Here is a 21,779-nt window from a genome sequence, read left to right on the forward strand (position 1 = left end):
GCCCAGCTGCTGTACGGTGACCTCTCTGCAGGCAGGGACCCGAGGCCCAGCTGGGGTGGCGGGGCGCCACGGCGTGGAGGTGTGGCGGGGTCTCCGGCCACGGGGACACGAGGACCAGAACCAGGGGCGTCTCATAGCAGCAAGGTGCCCAGTGAGGGCAGGATGGGAGGCAGCCCCGACCTGCCCCGCCGTCAGAGCAGGGGGACTGTGAGGGGGACCTCGGGACCCAGGAGAGCTCGCAGGCGGAGAACACACCCCACTTATGTGCCAACTCCGTGCTCAGAGCTGCTGCCACAACCGCACATTTATAGTCAACACGGGCTTCGAGAGCCAGGCAGGCCCTGCGGAGACCCGGCTGGGCAGGCGAGCAGAGCTGGGTGCTGCTTCATAATCACCATCAAATGGGGGGCGGAGGGGACCGCTCGGGAGGACAACACAGACGGGGGCGGCGTGCTCCGTGCGTGTGGGTGGGGCCTGCGTGTCCGCTGTGTGCTGTGTGGTGTGTCCGTGAGCGAGAATGTGCTGCATGTGCGGCGCGTGTTTGCGTGCCGTCCACAGCGGGTGCCTGGGGCGTCTCGCCCTGACGGGGCTGAGGCTGGGACAGCTGGCCACGGGGCGGCCGGCCTCCACAGCTGCGGCTTGTCTCAGGGCACAGCGGCCCGGGAAGCCGACTCCCTGAGAAAGAATTCCCGCTCCCTCTCCCCCTCCTCACGTCCTGCGGTCGGGCCTGGAGCTGGGCACAGGCTCACTGGAGCCCAGGGCCCAGCCTCGTGAGGGGCACCGTGTGCACGGGGCCAGCAGAGAGCGGCGTCGAGGGGCCCAGCCTCCCGGGGAGTGACAGACTGGCTGCGGCCAGATGCGCGGAGCTGGGCTCAGACACAGGCCGGGCGAGGGAGGCAGAGGGAGGCAGACGGGCAGCCCGTCCAACCCCGAACCCCGACTCCCCGGACGGCACAGCGTGTCCGCGGGCACGAAGGGACGCGCTAAGGACAGACCCTGGACCCCCGCAGAGACCAGCCCGGGAGGGAGGAGGGAGACAGACCAGGTCTGGGGAGCAGAAGGCACAGACCTGGCTCCGGGTTCGTCCTCCTGCAGGGAAGAGGGGCTTCGTGGGTGCTCCCCGGTGCAGACACGGGTCTCTAACCTCATCTGAGGGCCGCTCTTTGCTTTTCCTCTAGATGCGCCATGAAGGCCTTCGTCCAGGGTGGAAATGCCACCACGCGCTAGAGAGGCCTCGCCAGGCGTCCGCGGCGGGCTCAGTGTGGGTGCACAGCAGGACCGATCGCCGCGCCCAGGCCCAAGGGCCAGAGCCTCCCACGGAGGGGGACGTCCTGAGCCCCCCGCCCCCAGCGGGGCCCACCTCCCGTCTCTCTCTCCCTCTCCCTCTGCCTCTCCTTCCTTCCTTCCTGTACCCCCTGCCCCCTCCCTCCGTCTCCCCCTCCCCCCCTCCCCCATCTCCTCCCTCTCCTGCTCTTTCTCCCTCTCAGTACTGGGATAATAACCACCCCAACCACAGCAACGGCTGCGACATGCTTCATGTCCCTCCAGGACAAGCCTGACCCATGGGGAACCCAGGGCCACGGGGGCGGGTGTCCAGGCCCAGGAAGGGTGGTGACATCCCTTTGGGGGTGGCGGGTGAAGTGTCAGGAGAGCTTACCCCCATCCTGCTGACCTCCTGGACTTCTCTGTCCAGGGTGGATGCAGGGCTCGGCTTCCCTCCTCGTCAAGAAGTGTCTCTTCCCCGCCGCGCATGGACCCACCGCAGACGCATGCCCCACGGGAGCCCCCGGGACCTCTGAGTTAGACTATCTGCACTGGAAACCCAACCTCCCCTTACGCGCAGCCGCGTGCTCTTGCGAAGGTCACCTTTACAAGCCACAGTTCAATCTAGCTGAAAGTAAGACTATTTTTCAGGATGTTTTTCCTCCAGTACCACTGGGTCAAAGTCTCTTCGATAATGTGATTTACATCTATTAGCTCTTCCCCTTACGTTCATGAACATACGCTTGCAAAATAACTTGCAGGCGACAGTGGGGATGGTTAAGAATCTCCGGGGGTGGGCGTGTTCTGTCTCAGGACCCCCAGGGGTCTGTTCCTCCATAGGAAGTTCACCTGCTGCCTGCCCCGGGCTGTGTGCTCGCTGTGGGGCACCTTGCTGGGTGCCAGGGGGGTGAGGAGAGCAGACGTGCCGGGGGTCCAGGGAGTCTGAAAGCACAGGTGACCCCTGGGCCCGGGGCCTCGGGGGAGGGAGCCCACGTCTGCAGGGCTTCGGTGGTGAACGGTGGACTGACCTCTGTTTCTGTGAAGCTGAGACAACAGATCCGGGTCAGCAGTGGGGGCAGGGAGTCGGGGACCGGCCAGTGGAACAAGACATGGCCTGGCACGTGGTGAGAAGCTCAGCAGAGGCCCCTGCCTATGAGCTGATGCTTTATGGGGCCCAGGGCAGTGATTCTTAATCCACTTCCCCGGGAACATCCCCTGGGCATCCTAACAAAATCCCAAGTCCAATCTGCAGCTAAGAACAGTGAAACCAATGTTTCTGGGAGTAACATCCACGTGTCAGTATTTTTTAGGATTCCTGAGGTGAGCTCATGCTGGAACTAATGATGGGGAGGTGCAGGGGGAGGAGGTGTGGGTGAGAGTGGGGAGGTGTAGGAGGAGGAGGTGTGGGTCCAGGTGGGGAGGTGCAGGGGAGGAGGTGTGGGTCCAGGTGGGGGCCGAGCAGAGGGAGGAGGTGTAGGTCGGGGCGTGGGAGGTGCAGGGGAGGTGAGTGGAGGTGGAGCTGGGTGGAGCACACAGGGTGGTGAGCTGGTCCCGCCCACCCCTGCCCTACCCACTCATGCCCTGGTCGGGAGCCACTCCCAGACCCCGTCCCTGCAGCACAGGACTGTCCCGCTCACGTGCATGTCTCAGGCTGTGCACCTGTCACTCTCTCCTCCTCGGCTGAGGAGACCCCGTGGGACGACCGCAGATCTGAGGCGGCAGCCTCCCAGGCACCGTCACCCCTGGTGGCCCGTCTCACCTCTAGCCATGAAGACGGGCAGGGTGGCATCATGCGCCCTGCAGTCCGAGCCCTGTGTCCCTTCTCTCCTGCCTGCGTGTCCTGGGCCCGGCCTGGGCACCAGGCGCTGTCCTAGCCCAGGTCGCACCCGTGCCAGGCCACCCCGCACGACTTCCGTCGTCCGCCCCAGTGTGTCCTACTTCAAGGACACGTGCTGCCCCGGCTCATGCGTGGCCTCCAGGTGGGCTGCTCTGTCTCACCCTTCGCCCACCCTGACGCCGGGGTGATCCCTCCATGTGTCCCTCATCGACCGTCCAGGGCCCTCGGGGTCAGGTCATCTGCCTCCTGCGGGACCAATGATGCCTTGTTGGCGGGAAGCTCGCTGGTCTCCCCAGCGTGACCCCTCGGCCTGCAGCTCTCACCCATCCACGCTCCGTGGGAGTCACAGCCACTCGTCCCTGGTAGGTCCCGTCCCTCGGCTCTGGGCCCTGCATGCCCCTCCCCGCCGCCTGCTACAAGTGCCCCCCAGACCCTGCACATCGGGGAGGAAGCACCAGATGTGACCAGATGTGCCCCCACCCCATAGTCTACGCTCCCTGTGAAACAGGAGGAGGTGTCAACTGGGTTAAGGCAGCGTACATTGCTCGATTTCAATACATGGAGGTTGTGTTTTTAAACAGTGACACTGTTCCCTTGATGATATGACGTCTCTATGCCCCTCCTTCTGCGTCTTGAACCCAAGACAGTGACCACCCGTCGCTGAGCGGTTGCGAGATGTAAATCACGTTTGTGAAGCCCCCGGGCCGGTGCCTGCCGGCTGGTCACGTGCTCACGGCTCACGGAGCTGGTTACCTGCCTCCCTGCCCGCAGGACCCCAGCGTCGTCCCCCGTCTGGGTGGCCTCTGTGCAGTGGACCGAGTCCACGGTGAACAGTCCCAGGCCTGAGCTCTCGCCGCACCGTCGGCCTCAGCCAAGGGCATCGTCTCTATGCCCGAGACCCTCCCTGTCCCTCCTTCTCGCCGAGGAGGGGCTTGGGCCGCGGGACATTGAAAACCGCTCGGCGAATGTCCGCAGCCGTCACCTGAAGATTGCAGCCTCTTGGTTGCCCTTGAGAGCTGTGCTTTACGTCAGCGGCATCTCTGTCCTTCTTCTAGATCGTTGGTAAAAAGTGGCAAGTGCAGCCTGGCCTTCCTGCCGACGCACATGGCACTTGGGCTGCTGCTGCCGTGCCTGCCGGGAGCACCTCGTGGGCTTCGAGCACTGTGGCCGGTCGTAATTCGTGACCGCGTATTTATTTGAAATACAATTACGCTCAGCTTCAGGGACGTTCTGGGAGGTTGTTATATAACTGACACTTTCTTAGAGCCTGAATATGTTTTATCTGTTGCTGTTTATCCCATTGCTTAATGCCGTTTGGGGAACGCGTCCCTTGTCAGCCTTGCAGAGTGGCAAGGTGCTACGCTGAAATGAGTTTTGCAGATAACTAAAGTTTACCAGTTTGAGAGGAGAAACTTAAATGCACACATACGCATGCCCCATTTTGAATTCTGAACGGAAATCTCTCAAAAACGGAGAAGACCCTTCCTTGTCTACAGACTATGAGAGATATGATCCAACCATTCCTTGATGGTCATAAATATCAATGACTCCATCCTATAAAAACAGGGGTCCTTTTAAGAGCTATGGGACTGGGGTGGGCTATTTTTCCCCTTACCCTCAATGGCCTAGACAAGCTCATGCTCTCCAAGTCAGCATTAGGATCTTTGTTCTCTCATGACCAGCGGTTGGCCGTTTTGGGTGGTCAGTTTATGGGTGATTTGTTTTCTTGTTAAATACCCGCATAGCGCGTACGCATAATTCTTTACTGGGAAAATATTTATGTCAAACCACGTATGTGTCAATAAAGGTAGAGGGAGCAGCCCCGGGGGAATTGCCAGCCGCGGAGGGGGGGCCCACGGAGCAGGAGAGGCTTCAGGGAAGTCTCATCAGAGGATGACAGAGATGTTGAGACGCCACATCCGGGGGCGAATTCCTTCAAGAGAGGGTGAGGTCACTAAGGCCCGGGGTCACGTGCGCCATGGGTTTCGGAGCCAGGAAGATAAATCTCCCGTCCTGGCTCTGCAACTTAGCCTGTTTGACCTTGGGTCAGAGTCACCTTGTAAAGTGCAGCCGGTGCCGCCGGGCTCCCCTGCACCCGACGGGCGAGAGGAGCCCCCAAACGCTCCTCGAGGCACCTCGACACGTCTTAGCCGTGAGCTCCAACAACCGTCTAAAGGAACACGACGGGCGCACGCGGCGTGGGGACGAGGAAGCTTCTCTAGCTTTTCTTCTTTGGCTCTTGAGATTTCAAAATCTCACCATTTTTCCTGCATTCTGGCTTTTGGTAAATTGCTTGCGGCTATCTCAATAATTGGATACTTGATCATTCGAAGGATAATTTCGTTGCTTTAAAAACGTCGCTCGTCGCCGAGAGAAACTTCATCCGCAGTCTGCTTCTCGCCTTTCCCGCCCTGATCCACCTTCTTCCCTTTAGACCCTGCCCGCCTCCCCGTCCGAGCTCGCTGGGCAGGCCTGGTGCCTCTGATTTTGCTCGGAAGGTGTCTGACACCTCCTGCGCAGACGCGGGGACACCTCCTGGAGCCTTGTTCCTATTCCTGATGGATCAGCTCCTGATTTGTATTTATTTGGAATTTTTTTTTTCTTTTTTAGTTTTGTCTTTTTTTTCGCTCCTGATTTTTAAAACTCAAACCTAATTGACGTGCTTTTCTGCTGCTGTTTGTAGAGGAAGAGTTCATATTTCTGTTCCCCGAACTTGACACAACCCTTCGGCAGAAAACATTCAGGGGGAAACAGCTCCGGTGACGTTCAAAACACATTCAGCAGAATTTTCAGGCGCGTACACAGATGCTCGCGCTGCGCGTGGTGTGTCCGCAGCGGGACGTGTGCCTCCCGAGAGCCGTCGGTGCCGCGAGCCGGTCCCCTGCTCCTGGGCGGCCGCGCCGTCAGCTGGGAAGCCGGACCACGCTGTGAGCATGTTACTTACAGAATAAAGGTTTTATTGTGCTTCAGTTAGTTTTAGGACATCAACCCAGGGGTTTTTGATCAATAAGTAGTGTATATATATATTTTTTTTTTCAATTTAAAATAATCAGAAAGGAACTTCCGGTTAGTGTTTTCCCACAAGCCGTGATTCTCAGACAATAGTCACCGATGCTCGGTGGGCAACGTCCATCCCTGCCCCTGGACCTGCTGGGCCAAGCTGGGTCCCGCTGCTCCATGGCTCGGGGAAGGAAGGCTGTGTGTGATGCGTCCTTTGCATCCACGGCGGGTCACGGCACTGGGAGCAGCTTCTGCCTCACGTCTACACTGTGGGTCCCCCTTGCATCGCCAAGCCGTGTCTCAGAGCGCTGGTCGAGTTTTCTTCCAAACGAGGCGCTGCTTTCCTCCGCTACTGCTGTCCAGCACCTCTTTGCGCACTTCGGGTGGCTCCGCACGGCAGTTTATCACTCCTCACGGTTGGGTCACCTGCGAGGACTTGAGCTGGACGGAAGCACCGTGGCCTCACTCACGGGCCTGCCATTGGTCCTGTGTGTGCCCGTGGGCCTCGGTCCTCCTGCGTCCGCACTGAGCCCCAGTGCCCGTGGTGCATGGCCGCGCCTGCCACAGCCTGTTGGTGCCATTGGGGAGCGCGTGCAGCCAGATGGAAGTGCGGCCCACGTCTGCACACGAGCCTTCCGAATCCCACGCTGTGTCCTCTAGAGCTGCGTGCGTGCGAGTGGGACGCCTGCCAGGACCGCGAGCGGGAACTGAGCGCACCCCTGGCACCCAGGGCCCCAGGGTGGCCTCGACTTTGAAACCACCTCTGAAGTCACGGGAACCACATGGGGCCCTGCGCCGGGGTCTCTACCGTCACACCAGCCCACGGACCGCTGGGAAACAGGGAGGCTGCATTGCAACCCCGGGCAGTTCGCCTCGTTTTGTTTGTTTGTTCACTGGCCTTCTGTTAGATTTGCTATTCGATCGATACCACATATCACTAAAGATAAAATAATAATGTCTTTTATTTTAATTTTATTTTTTAAAGACTTTATTTATTCATGACAGAGAGAGAGAGAGGCAGAGACACAGGCAGAGGGAGAAGCAGGCTCCATGCAGGGAGCCCGACATGGGACTCGATCTCGGGACTGGGGATCACGCCCTGGGCGAAAGGCAGATGCTCAACCACTGAGCCCCACCCCCCAGGCGTCCCTAATAATGTCTTTTAGCTGCTAGAAATGCTCCCGCGTACACAAAGCCGTTGGGGAGATAGGCGTATAAATGCCTCATTGTGACCCCTGGACCCCCTCCCTGAGGCCCCGCAGCCCCCACCGCCGCTCTCTCCTCCAGCTGGGACCTGGCTGATCAGGGCCACACGGCGTCCGTGGTCCAGAGCCAGGAGGCCGGACGCTGAGACACCTGTCGGGCTGCTCACGAGGCTGCCTGGGCTGGGGGCAGGGGGGGGGTCCCTGTGCTCTGTCTCCTCCAAGTGGAATGGGTTTGATAGTCTCTGCTCTGCCCGCTGCATTTATGAATTCAAATGACAGTCGTGGGACCCTCTGGAAAAATACATTAATTTATAGTATCTATGGAGATTCATGATAGAAATGCAAAAATTGTCCCTGACCTGGGATAGAACTTCGGATTTGACATGCGGCATGTCTCTCTTCGGGGGCTTCTCTTTCCTTTTCTTTAACACTTGTATTTTCTCTTTTAACATTTTATCATCAAACTGTGCACAGGCGAGCTAATGAAGAGGAGACTCCAGCGCAGGGAGCCGAGGGCTTTGGGTTTCTCCCTCTCCGCTGCTGGGCCCGAGCTGGTTCTCCGGGCCCGAGCCCTTGACTGAAGGTGCCGGTCGGACCGCTGACGGCAGCCAGAGGCACGAGCCCCCGTGGCTAAGCTTCTGTGTGGTCCCTCCTCGTCGCATCCCGGGCGTGACGCGGGACGCGCGGGTGTTGCGGGGCTGGGCTGGCGTCGTGAAGGCTCCCTGTTCCCCGGGGAGGAGGCGGGGGCCGGAGGCGGCCAGTAGCCCGCGGGGCGGGTCAGCGTGCCAGGACAGAGGGGACGGCTGGACGCCACATGCGTTCGGAAGCGGGCGAAGGCAGCCCTGTCCCCAGGCCGGGCCTCGCGCACGTCCTGGGAGGTCCCCGCTGCTCCCTTGAAATCCCATTCTCTTGGTTCTTCTTATCACAGAGGTGACAGGGTGACATTTTAAACATCCTTCAAGATTCTAAGGCAAAACCAGAAGGGAAAGATTAGGAGTTAAAAATAGTCGTTTCCGAAGTGCTGGGTTTTCATCGGAAGGAGCTGCACCCTCCAAGCTGTGAGGGGAGGCAGATAATGAGCAGCAGACACAAGACTTAAGTGAGTTATGCAGCGGTTGCCCCCTGCCCCGCGGGGAGACGTGCCAAGCCCCCGTGGGCGCCCGGGACCACGATGACACCGAGACCTGTACACACTGGTTTTTTCATGTACGTGAGACAGAGCTTAACTTATAAAATAGACGCGGTAATAGACTGACAACGACTGATAATAAAATAAGACACTTGGAACAACAGACTGTGATAAAAGTCAGGTGAGTGTGCTCTCCTTCTCCAAACATCTTACTGTGCTACACTCACCTTGCTCTTCGTGTGATGACGTCAGATGGCAAAATGCCCACGTGGTGAGGCGAAATGAGGTGAGTGACACGGACGTGACACGGGCATCAGGCTCTACTGACCTGCTGACAACGCATCAGAGGGAGGCCTGGGGCCGACCACATGTAGCTGGAACCATGGGTGGTGAAACTGCGGGGGGCGCAAAGCCACGGGGAAGGGGAAGACCGGGGGAATAGAGGGAGACGGTGGATGGGGCGAGGCTTGGAAGTCCCGGGCGGTGGTGGGATTCAGTGTCACATCGGCCCGTCAGAGGGGGCAGCTCCGTGAGGACGCCGGTTGAGCCAAGTGACCTTGGAACTGACCCTGGGAAGAGTGGATTCGTGTGTCTGGGTATGTGTGTATATATGTGTGTGCATGTGGGTCTGACACTTATGTGTGTTTGTGGATACGTGTGAGTATGTGTGCATGTGTGTGTAGGTGTGTGCACATGACTGTGAGCGTGCACGTGTGCACGCATGTGGAGGTATATCAGTGTGCATGCACAGGCGTGTGTATGGGTAGGAGTATGTGTATATGCATTGTGTGCACGTGTATGAGTGCTGTGTGCACGTGGGTGTGTGCATGTGTCAGTTTGCATCCATGCATGGGTGTGTGCATGTGCATGAATATTTGCATATGCATGCGGTGTGCATGTATGAGTGTGTGTACATGTATATGAGTGTGCATGTATGCACATGGGCATGTGCAGGTGTATGAGTGTGTGTGCATACATGTGGGTGTGTGCATGCGTGTGCATGCATGCGTGTGTGCGTGTGCACCTGGGTAGGATACTATTTGATTTCCACTCGCTGGGGAGACTGAGGGGATCTCGCCCTCCTGCTCACCTCGGAAAGGCTCGGAGAACGTTCTGTCCAAGAGGAAGCCTTCCTGCCACTTTGCTCTCCTCCCTCAGTCGCGGTGGCCGCCTCACCGTCTGTGCATCACGGTTGTCACCTTCTCGTTAGGCTGTGAACACCTCGAGAGGAGGGATCTTGTCCCTCGTGACGCCGCATGCAGTTCCTGCAGCGTCGACATTCGGTCCTGGAGTTCACAGGGGAACGAATGAAGCCATCCGTGAGGCTGAGATCAGCGTTCGCGGTCGGTGTGTGGTCGGTGTGCGGTCGGTGTGCGGTCCGTGTGCAGTCGGTGTGTGGTCGGTGTGCGGTCCGTGTGCAGTCGGTGTGCGGTCGGTGTGCGGTCCGTGTGCAGTCGGTGTGCGGTCCGTGTGCGGTCCGTGTGCGGTCGGTGTGCGGTCGGTGTGCGTCAGATGCTGGAAGGGCACTGGCGGGAGGACCTGGTGCTGATGTCGGCGGCGGCATCTGAGCGGAGCCCGCTGTGGTCCGTGTCTGCGCCCGCCGGCCCTGCTCGGCCACACCGCCCAGTACGGCCCAGGGCAGCAGTCAGCGGGATCCACGAGCCACCAGCCCGGGGCAGGGACACGGACGCGTCTGGAGACGTGAGGAAGGGAGGCCCTGTGTCACCTGTGCCCAGGGGGCGGGACTGGGGGACGCCTGTTGCGGAGGACCCGGCCCCACGTAAGCAGGGAGCTCACACTCGAGGCTCAGGAGCCTGCGCAGCTGCACACCCCCGGGGTCAGCAGGTGCCAGTGGTCCGCAGGGTATGACGTGTGGGGCCAGGGCGACTTCCTCCGTGTCTGGATGGAGCGGGCCGGGTGGGCTCGGCAGCTCAGCCCGAACGGAAAGGGACGTAGAGGGGCTGCTAGGGGCAATGCACGTTCCGCTGACAGCGGTCTGGGCGACGAGAGAGGCCGGTTTAGGACGACGGCGAAGGTCCAGTGACTCCGCACGTCATCAGGCCCCCTTCTGTCAAGAACACGATCCTTGTCCCCAGGGAGGCTTCCAAGGTCGCAGGGGCGAGTCTCGGGCCCCGTTGCAGGCGGTGTCCCCCTCAAGTCTGACCCCCACCCCCTGAGGATGCCAACAGGCCACTCGGCATTTCGTGTTTTAATCTTCCCTCGAAGACCATGACTGTTCTTCCCGCATGTCCCGGGGAGGAGGGGACATCCACCTGGAAGAGCCCTGCTCGCTGCCGTGGGACCGACCCCTCCCCGATGCGGCCCTTGGTGACCTCTGTCAGAACGCTATTCGTGAGCTGGAATGACAGGACAGGAATCATCTTTCGGGACCATCCCTTCTCGCTCCCACGTTCTATTTAAGTTTCTGAGGCACGACTCTGGGGACACATTCAGCCGCTTCCAGCCAAGAGAGGAAATCCACGGCAAATCCCGTTCTCCATGCCTCACGCCCGATTTGACACGGCAGCTTCCCGAGTGAGGTCCCCGGTGGAGGTGGAGGGAGCCTGAGGCCTGCCCAGCACACGCAGCCGCCTGGAACCCGGGGAGGGGGTCTCGGTGCTTCTGTTCGGGCGGGAGAGGAGCTGCCCAGACCCCTTGAGCAGCCGCAGCCAGTCGGGGGTGGGGGCAGCTGTAGAGCCTGCGGGGCGCCCACCCACCCCCGACTGGCACTGCAGAAGCAGGTCGGGCCGGCGGTCGTGGTGCGGGTGCCTGTGGCGGCCACTGTGCAAGCCCGAGCGTGAGGCGTGGCAGGGGAGGAAATGGGGAGGCGCGGGGAGAGGTGCAGCGCCTCTGGGGCCCGCGGAGAAGGCCGGGCGCTTGTGGGTTTGCTGAGGCGTCCGCGCCGCACCCGGCTCTCTCGTCTGTGGTCCCGTGGCCTCCTTCACTGCCCTCCCCGTGGCGCAGAGGTCCCCAGAGGGCTGGGACTTGCCCACGACTTGCAGGGCGTCGGTGTCCTCTGCCCGCCAGGCACCTGGCTCCCCCCTCTCGACCGCCAGGGCCCACAGCACACATTTTAAGGAACGTTTAATTGAACGCGCATTTAGAAAGGTGGTGGGGGTGCAGGGGACAGTGGTTTGCTGACCACCGGGCTGGTCAAGGCGGACGGTTCCCGCTGCCAGGCCTGGCCCATGAGACGTCCCACAGGGAAGCCTACCTGCGGCCAGGGGTGGCGACTGGAGAGGCCCTGCGGCCAGGGGACAAGTTCTCTGTCCTCACACCTCTTCTTCCTTGCTTCTCCCGCCAGGGCTCCACACTGGTCAAACCCAAGAAGATGGGGAACAGGTGAGCCCGTCCACGCAGCTCACGAAGCGGGCTTCACAGGCTGAGAGCAAATGGGGACATCGTGGCCCAGTGGGTGGGGGAAGACCCGGGCTCAGACCCACGCGTGCCCTTGCTCTGCCGTCAGAGTGACCGGTGACCTCGCTGTGGGAGTCTGAGCAAATCTCCACCTTTCTCTGAGCTTCACACGCTGCACCTGTGAGTGGGGACAACGCGGCTGCATGCACACCCCGAGCCCCGTTCCCCGAGCTGGGCCCTGTGGGTGGAGTGGGGTTCAAGGGGCAGAGGAAAGGGGGCTGGAGGGGACGGCAGCAGCATCCTGCTCCTTGAAACGTGGCGGCTCTTCCCAGTTCCCAGAGCGCTTCCAGTGTCGCCTGTGCTGCTGCTGCAGGTAAAGGAGGTGATTTTCTTAACCACGAGGCTCGGAAGGACCACAGGATGTGCCTAAGGCCACACGGCTTGCAGACAGTGGACTCTGTCCTTGATCGGACTCCACGTGAGCATCACGTGTGCACTTGCACGGGTACAGTCTTGGGTGTGTATGAGGTATGCGTGCACCGGTGAGAGTCTGCAGGGACGCGCCCATGGGCTCATCCCCCAGGCGAGCGGCCGCCCCCGGCTGGTGTCAGGCCTCACCCACCCCTGTCCCCAGGTACCCAGTGCCTTGCAGATGCTCCATCCACATTTCGGCTGGCTCAGAATTTTGTCCAGAACCTGCTCTAGGAAAAGGAGGGATTTTTCTCCTCCGATGGTTGGGACTTACGGAAGGAGAACAGAGAGTCGTGGCCTTGTCTGTGAATATTTTCCCTCCCTCCATGCTGATGCTTTCTCCACGTGATTAAAAATGGTAACCAAGCGAGCACCTGAAGGTGTAGAGCACTGAACGGCAGTGCGGCCGGAAGCAACAGTCGCGGGCACCCCCTTTTCAGGTCCCGGTGCACCTGCTATTCCAGGGCTAAGGAGGGCCAAGAGCTGCCCCCCAGGACGTCATCTCGGCATTGGCAAGGCCAAGCCTCCCGATGACTTGCCTTCTTTCCAGAAACAGGGTGGCTGTCCTTTGAAAGAGGCCGAGGATGTGCCCAGCGACGGCTCTCCCTGGCACCCGGCGCAGCTGGCAGGCAAATCAATGGGTCCAGCGGCTCTGCCGTCGGAGACACAGAGCTGAGCTGACATCTTCCAGGGAAGCCCCGGAGCTTTGAGCCTGGGCACCTGGGTCTGTTCGACACAGAGCAACAGGCAGGCTCCGGGAGTGCTGTCAGCTGAGCAGTGAAAAGGGACAAGCAGCTATGTCAAAAATGACACGCCGGCTTCTGCTGGTCTTGCAAAGCAGATCCGCAGTGATGTGACCGCGGCTGACAGCCAGCAGCACAAGTGGCTGCTTTCCGTACTGGATTGAAATCCGTCCAGCTCCCCGCGCTCGCAGCGATGGCTTCCAATGCTAATTCTCAGCGAGCCACGCATGAAATATATTCACAGGCGCTACTCAGTTAGGGCCCTTTGGAGTTATTTGAGGTACCTGTGATGAAAACATCTGTGCCACTTGCTTTTGTGGGTTTTTGTTCCCTTGGTTTCAATTATGCAGTCAAAGAATCTTCCAGAGAGAGAGAGAGGAGAGAGAGTTTGCTGATGTAGTGCTTTCCTTTCTGATAAAAGAGGGTGCCTGGTCAGATGTCTGAATAGAAGGAGCAGGGGAAGGGAGAGGCGGACTTTCATTTCTACATTGACCAGGGACGCGCTCTGTTTGATGCAAATGAGGTCGTTCTAAACACATCTCCCCATGTCCTGCCAAGCTTCCTGGGGTCACGTAACCATCTCCTCACGTGACAAATAGAGGGTGAGTTTACCGGGATCACATCTGCGAACGTAAGCAATTGATAAGGATGCCTGGGGCAGGAAGGGTGGGAGGGGGCTGTGTGTGTATGTGTGTACACGTGTGTACGTATGTGCATGCACATCTGTGCATGGGTGCAGGCGTATGAGTGTGCATGCTCTAGCACACGGGTGTGTGCAAGCATATCCATGCGTGTGCGTGTGATTTCCTATGCAATCCTTCCCCATCTCTGTGGCTCCGTAGACTCGAGGAGCCCTGTCTCCCGTCACGTGGGCTCCCGCGTTCTCTCCTGGGGACGGCGTGCCGCACAGCGAGCTGAGAGCGGCTCAGAGAGGGCCCGCGGGTCACAGCGCAGGTGAGCTTGGGATGCAGGTGCTCTGCTCTCAGGGAACCATGGCTGGAAGAAGCCCTTCGTCCCTCGTGCCCTCTGCAGCCGCTGCTCCCGGGTATGACGATGGGAGGGTCACACCCTCCAGGATCCGGGTGTGGCTGAGGCACCCGTCCCGCGCGCCACCGTCCTCTCTGGGGTGCAGAGTGTGCCATTGGCTCTGCCCGTGTGCAGACACGCCCCTGCGCAGCCCGGGCTCTCCAATCTAACAGCCAGTGGTTTGGTAAGAAGCAGCCATCGGTCCCTGGAGCGGCCTCAGGCGTCTAGATGGTGGGAAAAACACAGCGAGAAAGGCCTGGAGAGGCACAAGGGCTCCCACTGGGGTTGGTCTCTGGAGCCCCTGGGTGCCCACTCGGCCCCTGCGGAGGTTGCACGCCGTGGGGACGAGGCATGGCTGCCCGGCTGCGATCGTGGCCTGCGTGGAGCGCAGAGCCTGGGCCGGTGCGTACGCTCTCTCCTCTGCAGCTGCGGCCTGCCCCGCATTGCTGACTGGCTCCCAGCACCCCTCCTGCCCCGGGCCCTGCACCCCTCGCCCTCTGCTGCCTCAGGAGAGCTCACAGCAAGGGGGGGGGGCGTTTGCTCCTCTCACGGGGCTTTTAGGTATGATGACGGTGTCCTTCATCCGGGGGTTCCACTACCCCGCTGCAGTCGTTCCTGAGCGGCCGTCCCACCCTCGGCTGGCAGGTCTGGGGCCCCAGTCCCCCTTGCAGAGCAGGGCAGGGCCAGGTGCCTCGCGGGGCCTCACGGGGGAGAACCCTTCCTTGGCCTCTTCCAGTGGTGGAGGCGCCTGCATTCCACGCTGGCTGCCCCTGCCTCGGTCCCCCCTCCCAAATGTCTGTCCCTCCCTGGCTGCCCGTCACCTCTGCGTCCTCGTCCACCTGCTGCCTCCCTCCCACGCGGACCTCGTGGTTGGGTCGGGCCACCGGCTAATCCTGGACCTTTGCTCATCCCAACATCCTCGACCGAATCACATCTGCGGAGCCCCTGCTGCCACCCCAGGTACCAAATGCTCAAGTTCCCAGGACTCAGACGTGGACTCTGGGGTCGCGTGCCGGACGTGCCACGCCCTGCCCTCCGCTCCATGCTGCGGCGTGGCTCCCCCGCCACCCCCCGCCCAGGCACTTGACTCGCCCTCCCTGCCTGCCATGTGGAATGGATCCTTGGCTAGGAGCTTCTCGGATGGCCGGAGTGTGCTGGGACACGGGACACGGGACACGGGACTCTCCTCCTGCTTCCGCCCTCGAGGCTCCTCCCGACGGCGTCCTCCTGTCTGAGTCCGGCCAGAGCCCAGAGAGGCGTCCCCGGAATTCCTCTGCAGGGATGGCTCTGGGTGGCCGCCCCCCTCCGTCCAAAGCACAGTCTTGAGGAGCGAGGAGAGTCTGCAGCGACGGGCCGCCGCGTAGGGGCTGAACACGGTGGTGCCCCGTCTCCCGCAGCGGGGCCCACCTCGTGCTGCCCCCATGGCCCGCTGGCCCCACGAGACCGTGCCTGGACCACTGGCGCCTGGTGCGTCATCGTCCGTCGATCAGCCTCCTCCACGACAGCATGAGGTTCTGGGAGCAGGTGCCAGGACTTGCCCGTCCTTGTTTGCCGAGGGCCACGCGTGGGGCCGACGCTCACACGGGGCTGTCTTTCCCTCCTTCCTCCTTCTGCTCTCAGACAATTTTGCTCAAGTTATTTATCCACCGCTGTGGCATTTTCCAGGTAGCAGGTACCCGGCTACCCTCCCTGGTGCCAGAACCGCGTGGGGGCGGGCGCCGCATCCCCCACACCCCCTTGGAGGGAGGACGGAGCAGGTGCGGGACGGCTGGACACAGCACAGCCACCCTCCCTCCTGCTCCTCCTCGTGGGCCGCTGCTTGCCCCCCTCCAGGGCAGTCGCGGGTGCACCATCAGCTCCAAGAGGCCCGGGTGGGCGGCCGAGGCATCGCTGTGCAGCAGGGGACGCGGGATTTGCCCTCGCGAAGACCCACGTCGTGAGTGGAGGGATTTCAGGCCGGAGAGAATGATGTGTGCAAGGGACAGGATTCCACTTCCCGGGTGGAGGCCGTTCCCCACCTTCCCTGTGTCCGGGCCTCGGGCTGCTCGGGCGTCACCGGAGCTGTGTCTCCACCTGCCTCCCGATGTGCCTGGCTCCCAGGGGAGCTGAGAGGCCGGGGCCTCGGGGCGGTGTGAGGGCCCGGGCCCTGGGGATACCGAGGCTGGCCTCACACTCCATCTACCAGCGCAGGGCCTCGGCGGGTCACTCTGGCCTCCTGGTCTGCGTGGTGGGGCCATCGGTGTCCCTGCCTCCGGGCTCTCATAGGAAGGTGCCCGAGCCGTGCCTGATGCCCAGGAATCACTCAAAAGGACACATCATTTTGCTTCCATGTAGGACATCCACGCTCATTTTTATTCCCCGGAGAAGGCCACACCCAGGAGAGCAAGACGCCGGCGGCGGAGGGAGGCCTGGGCGAAGCAGGACGGCCGTCCCCGTGTCCAGAGCCGCTCTGCCCTGTCTGCCAGATGCTCACACACGTGTGGTTTGGTCTTTGTGTGCATGTGTGTGCACGCGTGTGTGAGCGTGAGAGAGAGAGAGGGAGGGAGGGAGAGGGAGGGAGGGAGATGCTGCTGCTTCCCAGATAGGAGCCGAGTTGGGGATTTTTTCCAGCTAATTATTTCTGGACGGCCGCTGTGTCCTCCTGCCTCCCGTCTTAACTGCATCGTTCAGTGTCTCAGGATCGATCGAGGCGGGTCTGAGTAGCTCTGCAAGGAGCCAGTGGGAGCCGCGTTAGCCGCCAGCACGGATGGCGTCTGACGTGCTCGGATGAGGCCTGGCCAGGGAGGTCGACCGCCCGTCGTCCCCACGGCGTGTGGCCGGCATCCTTCCTAAGGCCCGGGGCCCCGGGACTCAAACGGTGCAAAAGCAGACGCCCTGGGGTCGCCTCGCGCTGGCCTCTCTCCCACAGGCCGGGCTCTGTCCTGAGGGTGGGGGCGTGGGCGACACCCGTCTGGGACAGAGCTGGCCGTGACCCGGCCCTGAGCGCGGGCGGAGGGGGCCCCAGGTCTGCCGTGTGCAGGGGTGTGGGGCTCAAGTCAGCATCTGCTACGCGTCCACATCCTAGCTGGGCTTGGAGCCGGAGAGCCGGGCTGGGGGCCCCCAGGTGGGGAGAGCTCATGGCCCGCGAGCCCTGCCACCCACCCTGCCGTCCACAAGGCTCCTGCCCAGGGCCAGCGGGGCCAGCGCACCTCAGTTCTTTCCAGTTTCCTCCGGGGCCAGCTTCGCCACTCGAGCAACAACGGACTTAGGAGGGATTGGCCCAGCGCCGGGCGCGGCGGCAGGCGGAGCGGACACCAGTGTGGCTGGGGCCACCGCTGCGTCCTGCTGGGAATCCTGGCTGAAGCTGTTCGTGTCCGGAGGAGCAGACCCCGAGGAGGCTAACGCCAGCCTGGCTGCTCTGGGAAGGTCAGAGGCGAAGCAAAATAATATGTGCGAGAGCTCCCCCGCCCCCACCCCACCAGTGACCAGGCAAGACGTGCGGTCAGTGTTCCCCGGGCTCGGTGAGCAAGGTCGGGTCCCACCCCCGGCACCTCCCGGGAGCTCACGTCGGGGTGGCCGACCCAGCAGACCCCCCTCCTTGGCCGGGGACCGTGCCCCTTGCAGAGGAACAGGCTGCCCCGAGATGCAGCTCCAGGACCGGCACAGCGGGAGGGCAAACGCGTCCTGACCCTAGGGCGGCTTCCCGTGGCCTCCGTCTACCCTCAGCGCTTACTTCAGTTCCTCTCCCGAGACGGCACCAAGCGCATTTGCCGCCCGCGTGAATCTGCGGAAATGAAAAAACGTGCCTCTTGGACTTGAGGGAACACGTGGACTGCAGCATGGGCACAGCGGTGCCCTTTGGGGTGACCTCCGCGAGGGCAAGGGAGCCACGTGCCGCCCCGCTGAGCGTCCCGCAGGGTGACGGCTGGTCCCAGCGGTGCAAAGAGGCAGGTGTCTGCGAGCCCCCCAGTGCGTGCACCCTGTCCGGCCGGCGGCCTGGGGCGCCCTGACGGCGCGGGTCCTCCTGCGGGGCCTGGCTTGGCCGGCGCTTGCCTCCTGGGAAGGCCCCGTGCCCTGTCCACGCCCCACATCTCGGTCCCCCCTTCTTTCCAGGGAAGAAGGATCGGAGACAGGAGGCGCCTCTAAGTGCAGCGGCAGGGTCTCTCCGTCTCCAGCTCCTCCCTGGGCTGCTCCGTCCTAGCATTTGGGCATTTAATAATGCAGACGAGAGGCTCTTGTCTTATTAATTATTAATCGCCCTTTTTGCATTTCTAAGGGCAGCAGGAGATGAGCTCTGAGGCGAAGCAAATGGAACTCGGAGGAGCTGCAAGGAAGCCGGCCTCCTCCGGGGCCCTCTGCGGGCGGCCTCTCGGCCCTCTCTGGCCCTGTCCTCCGAGGAGCCCGGCGCAGCCCGCGGCCCTGTTGGTGCGTGTGCTCAGAGCCCCACGTCCCCAAGGCACTCGGGTTGTCCCGCAGGACAGGAGCGCGGTGGGCTCCACGTGCATGGAGAGGCCCTCCCTCCTGCCAGCCGTCCCTGACCCCGTCCCCGTCCCTCACCCACAGCCCCGGAGCTCATTGCAGCCGGACGTGCGGAGGCAATTATGGCCGGTGGGAGTCTCCTCTCGCCACACCAGCATCCCTTCCTGCATCCCTTCCTGACGTTGTGCACCCGCTACTATCTTACTAATGCGGCCCTCAGCCTTGGGAAGTAGAATTAAAAACGTAATAATAAAAGGAGAAAAGAGGGAAAGAAGAGAGAAATGTGCTTGCTTCGGAGGCACGTATTTTGATTGTGTTCTTCCAAACCAGGGGCGAGGGTGTCACTGCCGCTCTTGTCAGAGTCTCCATGGGAGGCGGGAGGCGGATGCAGGAGGCGGGAGGAGGGCTCAGGGCGGCCGCCCCCCAGGGGAGGGCTCTCCTGACTCCCCGTTCGCTCACCCAGAGGATGAGACCAGCCAGCAAGCCTGGGCCCCACAGAGCAGAGCTGTCTGCGGGCGCTGCTTCCCCGTCCCTGCCCCAGGCTGTGCCGGGCAGTAAGACGGGGTCCAGAGGTGAAAGTCAGTTCCTAGCAAAGCGGGCTCCAGGTTCTCCAACCCCCGTCCTGAGAGGATGCTGTGTCCTTGAGGAGGCTGTGGGGTGGCCTGGAGGGGAAGCATCCACTCCTGGGGCAGGGGGTGGTTACAGGGCAGGAGCCCCCAAGCGTGTCCTCCTGGACGTCCCCACGCGGTGAATGCCAGCCCTCCCATGTGGCAGCCCAAGGCCTGCAACACCTGGGCCAGCCCCCCCCTCCTGCCCCCTGTCCCCCCAGAGCCCACGAGTGCCCCACACTCACCACCTTCTAGCTCCTGGGTGTGCTGGGCCCAGGCACTGTCTCCACTTGGGACACCAGCTGTCCCTGCAGGGGTCTGAGCCCCTTCTGGGTGCCAGGGGGTGGGACCCAAGGTGGGGGGTTGGATATGAGGATCGAGGGATGGGGGCGGGGTCCGTGGGGTGCAGGGCTGGGTCAGGGAACCAGGGACCCAGCATGAGGACTGGGGGCAGGGGACAGGGGGCTGGGGCGGAAGGGGGGCAGTGAGGGGTGAGTGGTGAGGGGCAGAGGGCCGGGGGCTGGGGGCCTGGGGTGGGGCATGAGCACCAGGGGCAAGGGGTGGGGGACCAGGGGATGGGGGCCGGGGGCCCAGGCACCAGGCATGAGGCCCGGGGGCTCGTGGGCAGCAGCACCTCCAGCCCTCGGTGGGCGCCCCGTGCAGAGTCCTTGCTGAGGTCCCGGAGAGGCCAGAACCCCTCCGGCCCGGCGCACCGAAGGAGCACAGCAGAGCTTGGGCCTGCCGCAGCCGGGCTGGGCCCTGGGAGTCTCGGTGGAAGCAGAACCTCTGCCCTGCACGTGGACTTTCTCCCCGCTGGTCCCGGGACCAGCCCACGGCCGGACAGACCCACTGTTCCTCGTCCTCCTGCATTGCCTCCGGGGCCAGCTTCCCTGACACCCCACGTCCCCTGCCCCCGGGGGACCTCTGCCCCTCAGCGGGCGCGTCCCCGAGCCGGACCAGGCTGCCAGAGGCCCCGGGAAGCTTCCACCACACTGCCCCGTCCACCACACTGCCCGTCCCCCAGGACCCCCCTCCACTCCGTCCCTGCTTTCCTGGGCATCGTGGAGCGTGGAGAGCCACGAGCCCAACCGAACCTGACACGGGTGCCCGTCCCTCTGCAATACCCACACACGGACCCGTCGCCTTGGGGCCGGCACGAGGGCTCCCAGGTCCCCGGAGAAGCAGCAGGACGGGGAAGGGCAGCCGTGGGGGCCAGGTCACCGCTGACCCCTCGTTTTGTTCTTTATCCTGTTCTGTGCTTCCAACAGGTGCGCCTCTGGGGGCCTGGCCTGGCTCTCAGAACGCTGTTGGTCCGGGCTCCGCTCTCCAGGCCGAGCACAACGCCGCAGGGTGTCACTCGGGGCAGCTCGCCGTGGGGACTCAGAGGAACAGTCGGTGCCGCACGGGTTGGCGAGGCTGTGCCAGGCTCCACAGAAGCCGGGGAATGGGCAGCGGCTGTCCCGGAGGATGCCCTGCGGCTGTCGAGTGTCCTGAGGGGCAGGGGGCAAGCCACGGGGAGGGAAACCTGCTGGAACAGGGACCCCCACTCCCCCAAAGCCCAAGAAAGCAGCTCTGCTTCTGGCACGTGAAGGGAGGATGAAGCCGGGCTCGGGTGGAGCTGGGCCCCGGGGCCTATTTCTGGGCGCCCCCCAGCACTGCGGCCCCGGCCCGGCCCTAGGAGCCCCGTCGCCACGGAGACGAGCTGTGACCAGACTCCGTGGGACTTCCCCGGAGCGCCTCACTTTGTGGCCGTCCTCCCCTCTTCCCTGCTTCTCTTACATAATCTGTCCCGTGGGACCCACTTGCAGGAGGTGAGCCAAGGAGTCCTGCTTTCACCGCGGGCCTGGCTAGAAGAGGGGGTCTCGAGGGCCTGCGCTGCGCGTCCACGCAGTGACTGTGTGTGCGCTCGAATCAGAAGGTCTGGACCGCAGAGCATCTCCGCTGCGTGTCCCGCCCACGCAGATGGCCTTATCTCTCTGTGTCCCCAGCAGCAGCCGTGGGCCAAGGGACACGGTCGAGGCCACTCACTGGCGCTCACGCTCGTCCCGCCTGGGAGGGGAGCTCACGGCGTCCGTCTATAGGAAGAGGAGTGTGGGCCCGCGGGTGGACGTCACTTTCCTCCCAGTGGACAGACCTGGGTCTGGGAAGGAGGGTTCAAACACGCAGGGTTCGAGTCCCCAGAGCTCTGGCCGCCTCCAGCAGGGCTTCAAGGTCCATCCTTCTTTCGACGCTGTGACCTCAGGCAGCGGGTGCTCAGAGCCACAAGGATGGGTGACCCAGGAGGTGGCTCCTGTCGGCCGAGAAAGGGGCTGCGCTACCCGCTGGGAGGGCCCGGGCTGCTCCCCTCTCAAGGGCAGAACTGCTCGGACCTGTATTGAAAAGGATTTCAGGGATGCCCGGGTGGCTCCACGGTTGGGCACCTGCCTTGGGCTCAGGGCGTGACCCGGGGTCCTGGGATCGAGTCCCGCATCGGGCTCCCTGCATGGAGCCTGCTTCTCCCTCTGCCTGTGTCTCTGCCTCTCTCTGTGTCTGTAATGAATAAATAAAAACCTTAAAAAAAAAAAAAGGATTTCGGTGAGAGGTGTTTCAGGGGAGCCCTTGGCACCTGCCGCCCTTCCTCCATCCTCTCATCTGAGGTCAGACCAGGGAGCACATGGTCGTCGGTGGTTGTCAAGGCAACGG

The 21,779-nt window shown here is 62.3% G+C and overlaps 3 long non-coding RNA genes across 4 annotated transcripts; 1 reads left to right on the plus strand and 2 right to left on the minus strand.

Moving 5' to 3' along the window:
* The first annotated feature begins 13,261 nt into the window (after positions 1-13,261).
* Positions 13,262-18,429, plus strand: LOC140601829 (uncharacterized). Its single transcript, XR_012004937.1, has 3 exons — positions 13,262-13,607; positions 13,848-15,967; positions 16,366-18,429. It is a non-coding gene; the product is annotated as an uncharacterized lncRNA (long non-coding RNA).
* LOC140601827 (uncharacterized) lies at positions 16,359-19,550 on the minus strand. 2 transcript variants are annotated; one of them, XR_012004935.1, is made up of 5 exons: positions 19,343-19,549; positions 18,949-19,151; positions 17,577-17,794; positions 17,220-17,428; positions 16,359-16,736 (listed from the first exon to the last, which is right to left on the minus strand). It is a non-coding gene; the product is annotated as an uncharacterized lncRNA (long non-coding RNA). The 2 variants fall into 2 exon arrangements; XR_012004934.1 differs by having other exon boundaries at positions 17,220-17,794; positions 19,343-19,550.
* Positions 19,551-19,638: 88 nt separating this feature from the next.
* LOC140601828 (uncharacterized) lies at positions 19,639-21,761 on the minus strand. Its single transcript, XR_012004936.1, has 3 exons — positions 21,703-21,761; positions 20,900-21,626; positions 19,639-20,587 (listed from the first exon to the last, which is right to left on the minus strand). It is a non-coding gene; the product is annotated as an uncharacterized lncRNA (long non-coding RNA).
* Positions 21,762-21,779: the final 18 nt, after the last annotated feature.

The sequence above is a fragment of the Canis lupus genome, chromosome 12, assembly GCF_048164855.1.
Source record: "Canis lupus baileyi chromosome 12, mCanLup2.hap1, whole genome shotgun sequence".
Lineage (NCBI taxonomy): Eukaryota > Metazoa > Chordata > Mammalia > Carnivora > Canidae > Canis > Canis lupus.